Raw genomic sequence first — 9,468 nt, 5'->3', positions numbered from 1 at the left:
TAAGGCCTGGCCCCGGCCCGAGCCCGCTTTGGGAAGCCTGAGCTCGACCCGAGCCCTTAACACCGAGCCCAGGCCCGGCACGGACCTGGGCATCCATAAGTGGCCCGGGCCCGTCGTCTTAAGTCCAGGTCCGGCCCGTGCCCGGTCATTTATTTTTAAGCCTGGGCGGGCCCGCGTGTGTGTGGCCAGACCCGGACTTAGACGCCGAAGAAAATTTGTTTATTAGATTTCGTTGAGTGTCTTCCTTGTGGGCAATCAGACGGAGCATCTGGTCTGTACAAGCACGTCATCAACTGAAAGGCGAAAAATTAGGGTTGCAAAGTGCACGTACTTTAGCTACCATGTGAAGTCCACTTCATATCGATGTAATAACAGCTGGTACTGTAACACGTACACCGTCACCTTTGATGAACAGATTCTTGGCAACTTCAGGTTGTTGTCTCGGGCACAATTCGGTATTGCTGAAATTTTTTGCTACGCGTTTGAATGCACGAGTATGCACGTGCATTGAAACATTTAACCTGCAATGGTTGCTGAGTAATGGGGATAAATTGGTCACAGTTGGCACAGGACCGAGGTAATTGGAGAATAATGGAAGAGGCCTTTGCCCTGCAGTGGGCGTAGATAGGCTGGTGATGATGATGATGATGATGATAATGGTTGCTGAGCGGTGGTGTTTCTTTTGCCCGCAAGTTTGTTTCCAATCACCGCAGCCGCAATGCGATGGGCGCGACATCTTAAACACACGTGTAATTAGACATTAGTGCAGAGCCCCAGGTTGTCTTCCCCGCTAGGGCATTCCTTGTAATCATATCTTCGGTATGTTATACCCCAATATAAAATCTTGATGCCGCACATTAAATGTCATTAAAATAAATAATAATAATAATAAAAATAAATAATAAACTCAGAACATTAATTTTAACGCTCTTTACTACATTTCACGTCGGAAATATTAACGGCTGGGCCGATGAATTCAAGCCCCAGCCCGGCCCGGGTCCACGGCGTCGATCCCAAGCCCAGCCAGGGCCCGCCGTGAACAGATTTCGGGCGGGAAGGCCCGGCTCGCGCAGTGCTCTTATCGGCCCGGGTCCGTGCAGTGCTCTAGACTACAATTGTGGCATAGGGACATACCGATGTAATAGCGAATTCATGTGCTCGATGTGCATCTTGCGTCCCGACCAGACGCCCACGGTGACGACGGCGATGTAGTAGAAGATGAGTGTCAGGGCGCCGAATATGTTGATCGCCATAACAGCTTTTCTGGCAGTGGTGGGGGTGGTGATGGCGGTGGACCATAAAAATGGCGCTTACGAATGGCAGAACGAGCAGCGTCGCGCGCTTCGCTCGTCGTCGTTCTTCTCAGCCTCCAACGGCAGCCTTGTTTATTTATTTGTTTTCCTTTACAAGAATACTTGCAATAGAGGCGTTACAGCTGCGGGAATTTAATTCGCGACAAAAAAGAAAACTTGCTGCAGTTAAGGCTTTTAAACCGAGCATGGCAAAATATACGTCGATAAATTATCGTACTCGCGGATTGCCCGAGGAAAAGCAACGAAGTAACAAGAAGCTGAAATGAGGCGATGTATGCAAAGTAAAAATATTGGCCGCGTATCTGCCCACTTCGCTGCAAATGTCGTTGAAATACGATAGTCGTCTGCCGCCCCCGCCACGTCGATGCCTCGATTCTTGGCCCCGCCCACATCTCAGGCTCTACTCCACCCGTCTCGCTCTTACCCCGATAAATACTGGGAAGGTTTACTCAGTTTTCCGGCGTTTCACTTATTGCGTGCCATCTGTTGCAACCTTTCTGTACTCATGCCCTTGTAATGCCGCCACAAGGTTTAGGGTCGGCCGCGTGCGCTTTTTGTATTTTCGGTGAGAAGTTGTTTCAAACGCGTATTTTTCAATTGGCTATTGCACAAATCAAGTCCACGTCGAGTTTCAATTAAAAGAAGACGGGGCGTGTAAGTTACGTATTGATGTTTTAGCGGTTTGGAAAGGTTTTGCTTATAAAAACTCGTTCAGACGACTCTTGGCCAGGAGGCTGAATCGCGGGACAGACAGACGCCCACTGTGACGACGGCGATTACCCTTAACTAAACTGACCCATTAGTTTAGTTAAAGGTAGGACAAACAAGTAGAATAACACAGGCAAGTCGGTTGGTAACAACCGACGTCCCAATACAGAGGGAGGGCCATCAAATCATCATCATCATCATCATCATCATCATCAGACAGACCAAAATTTTGGGTTTAAGTGCCTCAGAAAGGCTATAGCCTTTAAAGGGGCACTGTAACACTTACCATCGACTACTCGGAATGTATTTTAAGGTTAAGTCTATTGTCCAAGCAGTCTCCTCCCGCAAGAATTATGAAAATCCTTCACTATCACCGAAACTACGCGCGATGAGAAATCACGCATAATTGTTCCCTCTCAACTCGACTGCGGACAACTCTCAACTCTGTCCCGGAGAAAAGGGCAGCTCGCGGCGTCTTCTCCGGCGGCCTTCGATATGTGACAGGCAGGGGTGTTTTCCCCTTTTCTCCGAAACGTGGAGGGGTCTGTTTCCGGTTTGGCGCCACAAAAAAGCAGGCAAGGCTGCCTGCTCGCGAGTCGTAAGCGCGTGCTCAGGCTGGTAGGGCGTTTTTGAAGCAATAAACGTTTGTTGTCATGTGATCCGGCTGAGAGGGGAGTATTAAGTTCGTCACTCAAACTCCACGCGCACTCACAACACAAAAGAAACGTCAAAACTGTGCGTACAGGCTCAGGCATAGAAGAGGTTGGTACAAAGCGCCGACAATGGCGGATCGTCACAGGAAATGCGAGAAATAAGCCGCGAAGCTCACCAGCGACAGCCAATAGGCAGCCATGGCCTCAATGACGTCGTTTAGGCCATGCCAGGGGTGCATAACGAGGAAAATTCAAAGGAGCGTGGTTGGTTTTTCGCGTCTTTCACAGCGATTTGCGCGCTCACCGCTTCACGTGCGCGTGTAATATTTGGCTCAGGTATTCCTGGTAGTGTAATCTAAACGTCGCGCAGGTTTACTTGCGCTGCTCACAGAGTGTTGCAGGGTCCCTTTAAAAGCGAAAGATTTGAGGTCTTTTGGCACATACGGCACACGGCCCCATAGAGCCGACTACTATACATCAGTGGCAGTAATAAAACTTAAAAAAGAAAACGTTTTATTGAGCCGGTGAAGTGCGAGGGGTTCCCAAGTCCAGGAATCCAGGAGTCCAGGAAACCTTCGATCTGCAGGTCAAAACAATATGGACGTCCAGATCTACGCTGGTCAGCAGGTTCTCCCACAGCACGGCTAAGTTAATAACAGTGGAAGTCCTGCGCTCATCCCGTCTTTTTCCTACTATCCTCCTTGTTTATTAAAGCGAAGCTTGCAGCCTCTCACTGATGTCGTCTGTAGTCCACCAAAAACGCACTGCAAGAAAGCCAACTTTATCTGACGATGATGATGATGATGATTGTGGGTGAAGTGAAGAAGAGTAAAACGCCTCATGTGGTCGGAACCGAACCTGCGTCCCTCGCGTTACGAAGCCGACGTCTACCCGATTGCGCCATTCCAAAACGGTCGAAGCAGTTTGGATTTGTAGAGGGGTGCATGGACGTGCAAATTTAGACAGGAAATGCACCCATCCGTCTAATGAGGACGAAGGTTGAACGCTAGGGAAATCCATGGAAGGCCGGTATCAGTCAAGTACTAGAGAGCGCAATTGCAGTGGAGTAAACCGTCACTATAAGAAACGGGTGCTCGCATTAAAGGTGCCATGAAGAGAAAACGCAAGTTTGGTTCATTCAAAAGATTGCCTCTTTAGAATCATGCTGACACCACTTTTAACGTAAACTTCGCTCAAATAAGCTACATAATTAGGAAAAAAAGGGAATGGCCATGCGACCCACCAGCTCATTTCCCGCAACAGAACCTATACAAGCCAGCTCAGCGATCGGCGGAGACCGGCACAAGCAGACGCAAATTATGTAGAACTTAGAAGCTGGCCGAACGAGCGATTTGCGCTTAAATTTAGGGCACATTCTTTACAAAGCAATAAGAATGGTGGGACAAACAGTGGAAGTTACGAAAGCACACGTACACTTAGAACTAGCGATGCGTACTGCTGTTGGTACGGTTGGTACTGCGCGAAATGCTTGGTTTAGCTGCACAGCACTGCGGGGCTTTGAGGTTGTCTCAGACGACACTGGCCGATTGACGCAAGCAACAGTGTCTTACGTGACCATATTTGTCGAGCGAGCACTGTTTCAGGGAACGATTATTTGCTCCCAGAACAAAAACAAGCCAGGTTTAAATACGGTTAAAAACAAACCAAAGGCTTACCACGGTATGGTGGTGCCATCTAGGTTCAGGTAACGTAAAGAAACGCGGGAAAGCCCCCGTAGGGTACCTTGTCCTGGAGGCATAGAGTTTCATACTATAATACTAGAGGTAAATCTGGCGCTGCATTCGCGGGCCGCCGTGGGCGGCGCCATTGCAGCTAGCGACGTTCCTCGCCTCCTTGGTTTGGCTAGCCACATGGCTTCTTTCTCGTCTTGAAGCCAAAATCAACAAAAACGGGTAACATTGTTTTTTTATTCAGCTTGCATGAAGCTTTTAAAAAAATACATTATTCTGGAGCTTTAATTTTAGAATGATAAAACAAATTCGATGAACTATTCGCAGTAATATTGTTGCTTTTTCGCAGCCAGAGGCGACTTTTCAGCCTGTTCGTGAGCCATGCCAAGGACAAGTGGAACGTGCCTGTATTTTTATGGACCAAAATATTTCTAGGGACCATAGTGCTCCCACCTTAGCTTCCTGCATATCTTACACCACACAGTATATCCACCAACATACCCACGCTGCAGCGAACATCCAACACTGTACCACACCACGTGGGCTTGCCAAAACACAGCAGCAGCCCCCATTATTCGCACCCCTATCCTCGAGCAGTGTGAGGCCGCGCTGTGCAGTTCGGACCCTGAGGACCAGCGACAGTTGGTAGATCGGGCACGGTAGATCGGGCACGCAGGACCGCAGCCGCCACAGGGGACGGAGAGTTTCTCCCGCTTACTAGCGCGAACCTCTTACTTGAAATGTTTTACCATTACAACCGGTGCGTGCTGTGCCGAAGAGAAGGTGGAAAAGGTGGGGTCCACCGGACGTCCGAAAAAGAAGGCTTGCTCGAACACGCCTTTGCTGGAGCCAGTTTGTACCGGTTCAGGCAACGGGTGCAACATGCCCTCGAGAGACCGCGCGGCAGCCTGGCTCCAGCTTGTCCCAAGATGAAAGTTCCTGGCTTCAACGCCGAACATGAAACTTTCCCGCAATGCCCAAACGACAGCTGTGACCGGCGTATCTCGCGCGCACAGGGCAACGGCGAAGTACTGCGCGCTGATTCGTAACACCTTCAATAAAAAAGCGGGATTGTTCTCAGTTCCCGCATGAGGAGCAAGTTCTGAAGCACAATCGGTGGCAGTGGAAGCCACCCGTCAACAGACGAGGGTTGTAACTCCTTCCGATGTCTGTTCGGCGACTCCTGCTGGGTCGGGGGAAGCGGAGGCAGCGGAAGCGGCGGCCGGGGGGGGGGGGGGGGGGTGTAGCGGGAGTGGGGAGTAGTTGTTGCACAGGTCGAGGATCCGCCTGTGTAGAGGTATTGGTTGGAAAACGCTCAGGATTCTTTGAAGACCTCCGGCGTTGAGATCGTTGGCACCGCCGCTGTCGTACCGTCGCAGCAGCCTCCTTGTGCGTGGAGTGATCTTTCACCATCTGCTACCTTCCTCTTCATACGGGGGCATTTCTTCGATAAATCATCATGAGGTCCCTCTGAGTTGGCGCACTTGAGCGTACCTTCACTGCAGTCGCTCATACAGTGGCGCTATTGCAGACTGCAGCGACATGGCCAATCTTCAGGCACTTGCGGCACTGGAAGGGTTTTGGCACATAGGGTCGGACAGGTTGATTGAAATGGCCCACCTTAACATGGACAGGAAGGCTGTCGCCGTTGAAAACTATCTTCAGGCACCTGGACGTACCAATGCAGCTCACTTGTCTGATGAAAATAATTCTTGTGCAGGTTTGATTAGTATTGGCAAGTCCTTCTCGGGGACAGACGCATCGACGTCATAAATGACCGCTACCGTCGTGCTTCCATACGGAGTGTCATGAGCAAGAAACACTAAAGGCTGCTGAGAAGCCTCTACTGCAGCACAGGTTTCTTTTTGCGCAAAATGTCACGAACGAACTAGCTAGTATCATACACCGGCGTCAATCCCCCTGCAAGCATGGAACGTGCACTATCAGCCACTTGTTTGGTTTTTTCTTACACAAAAGAGACATAAACCAACAAACTAACCTGAACCACGCCAAACTTTTAAAATGACTGGAGCTCCTAGCTAAGGTTTCTCTGGAAGCAGGGAATAAATTACTGATTGTTTCACAGTAGTATCTGTGATATCTGAGCGTGACTGACAAGCTGCATGCGCCGTAGGCGATGAGAAAGAATAGCATTGGGCACGCGCCTTCGCTTGGTCCCATTTGGCAGCCATTACTGCATGCGGCACCACCCCCCGATCCCCCTGGCTGGCCGCAACCTCATCTGTCGTCTCTGCAAGAGAACGGCTGCTGCATCAGTCGCTCGACCACCCATCCGGGGTCGATGATGACGACGTCTGCCGCTCCCCCGTCGCTGGTGCGGGCTCAGAGCAGCGAGCCCCACTATGTGGGTGAGTCCCTCTTACAGCGAAGCTGCGCTAGCTTCTGACCATTGCATGCGGCTATCCGGTCGCGTCGACAACCAATCGCCCTCGCTCGCTTCAGAGCTAGAGAAGAATTCTCTGTAATTCTTAATCTAATGTAGGTATCCTATCACGGACATTACACATACGAACCATCCGCTCAGATGCGGCGCGCACGCTCGGCTACCTGCGTCGGAATCTGAAACTTGCATCTCCGGGCATCAAGAAACTAGCCTACGTAACATTTGTGAGACCTAAGCTCGAATACGCACCATCAGTTCGGCATCCCTCATCAATTTGGCGGATCAGAACCCATACAGAATCGTGTCGTCCCCTTCATCTGCTCACAATAGGGAGTGCCTAGTCTGCCGGGAGCCGGGAGAAATACGTTTTCGAAATTCTCCCGGCAGTCGAATCTCATTGGCTGTGGGAGTCACGGGACAAACGCGTGACGTCGCGCGTAATTTTGGCGCACTCCACACGGGCAACAAGTTCTCATTGGCATGGTCGGCGGGACACATGGCTCATCAAATTGGGGCGAAGATTGTTTGAGACAGTGTTAGTAGTTTTAGCCATGGATGAAATTAGCTCTGAGTCGCTCCCTGGATCGGGAGCTACGCGATCGTCACCACTGCAAGAGACGAGCAATGCTGCCACGGAAATTTCTGCTAGCCGACCCCGCGCTGTCGGTGAGAAGTTCGCAACGTTCGCGCAGTTGGATGAAAGCATGTCCAGGTACAGAGTAGCTTTGGAAACGCAGCTTTGTGCAGCTTTGGAGACGCGAAGCTCGGACCATCGAGGCAGCAAGAAAACGAGTGGTTAGGTTAGGTTAGGTTAGGTTAGGTTAGGTTAGGTTAGGTTAGGTTAGGTTAGGTTAGGTTAGGTTAGGTTTTATTGCGTTTTTCGAAAACGTTTTTCTCCCGGCTGCAGGTAGAATACGAAAAGTTTAATTTTCCCGGCACTTTTGACGTCACTTCATCAGCCAATGAGATTCGACTGCCGGGAGAATTTCGAAAACGTATTTTTCCCGGCAGCCGGCAGAATAGCCACACCCCCCACAGTAATTCCCCAACATGAGAGTCGCCGCACTAATACGATCTTTAAACCTCCATTCACTCTTGCCACGCCGGACCGTATCACGCCCCTGCCTTCTTGATCACTTTTAATATCACCCGAAGACCGGAGAACCTCTCGTAAAACCGCCGCACCGTACCTCGTCTTGTATCAGCCACAGCCACAGCATAGCACAGCTTCACAGCAACACTTCAATAGAGAACTCATTCATTCCTCAAGTACCATAGCCTCATGCGCTGACTGCAGGCTTTTCAGTGACAAATTAACCACCGATATTCTGCTGTACGTGCACTGCAAATGTGTTGTTGCCTTTTTATGCTGTTCTGCCATTTCTACTTTTTGACTGTATGCTCTTTCAACTGCAGTTTTGTTGCCGTAATACCCCTTATACTTGTACCTTTGCCACTTGCCTCCTTTGTTCTGGCGTTCGTTTTTTTTTTTTTTTTCAGTTTCCTTGAAGCAACGTAATACAAGTTTGTGTGCTCCCCCCCCCCCCCCCCCCCCGGGCCCCCACTCATCTAACGCCCTCGGGCCTTTAAGGTGGACATGAGTTTAACTAAATAAAATAATCATACTGAAATTGGCCGTTAAGACTACTCTATTATTACTTTCAGTTTCATTTGTGTCATAATTGCTCCACAGTGAAGTTGTAAACGTTACTGAATTCCCGTCTGCTGTCAATAGCTGCCTTCTACGGAGGGAGCATGGTTACAGAAAACGGCTATAACGATTGATTTAGCGAATCTTTCCCGAAACAAGTGTAATGAGAATGATGTAATTTAAATACAATTTTAAAGAATTTCTGCGTGTGTCTTTGTCAGAACATATAACTCAATATCATCCATCCACCGACAAAACTGCGTTGGTGTGCCATTTTCACACTAGTGCAAGGGTACTAATTTTCTTAATATTGTTAGCAACAAATGAAGCATGTCACCAAAAAATTCCCCCGTCAATCCGCGGTCAGAGAGTGACTTAAGGATACAGAAAGACATAGCGTTGGACGAAAGGAGTGTCGTCAAGTCCAGCCGGCAGCGACATTGGCTGCAGTTGCGCTGCGTTTGCTCTTCTGCTGCTTAGTTTATCGGTAGCAGAAGTTTATCGGCAGCCGGTTCCACCTCGAGGTGGAACCGGCGACAGAGTACGAGCATGTTTGGGCGTCTTGGCGCCATTTGGCAGTGTTTATTCGCAGTGCGGAGTTTGGAGAGACTGCAGGGTCGAGTAGGCGGTAACAAAGACAATGTTATCGATGGAAGGAGCAGCAAGCACCCAATGCCGCCAGCCAGGGCGCAAAGACGACAACCGAGACTGCGGAACAGCACAAAGGCGGGATTGGCACGGTGCGCAGATTCTGCTTGGAAACGGCGTGCGACAAAATCAGATTTGTAGGATTTTGAAGCGACAGCAAGGCGTCCGCGTCCGGCCGAAGCTCAAGCTCACGAGGCAGACAAGGTTGTGCCGCGTTGCTAATGATTGATGGTCTACCAACGCATCACCTAGACCATCACCTAGACCCCAAATGGGCATTACTTCGTGTCGGCTGTGCTCAGCATGGCCGATACAAGCCTAAATGCGCTAGTAGATCGTCGCGGTTATTATGCACACGAGGTTCATGATCGGATTACTTATAACTGTAGTATAATTACAT

The sequence above is a fragment of the Haemaphysalis longicornis genome, unplaced genomic scaffold, assembly GCF_048455015.1.
Source record: "Haemaphysalis longicornis isolate Haplotype H1 unplaced genomic scaffold, Haemaphysalis longicornis Haplotype H1 scaffold_7, whole genome shotgun sequence".
Lineage (NCBI taxonomy): Eukaryota > Metazoa > Arthropoda > Arachnida > Ixodida > Ixodidae > Haemaphysalis > Haemaphysalis longicornis.
This window is presented reverse-complemented; position numbering follows the sequence as displayed.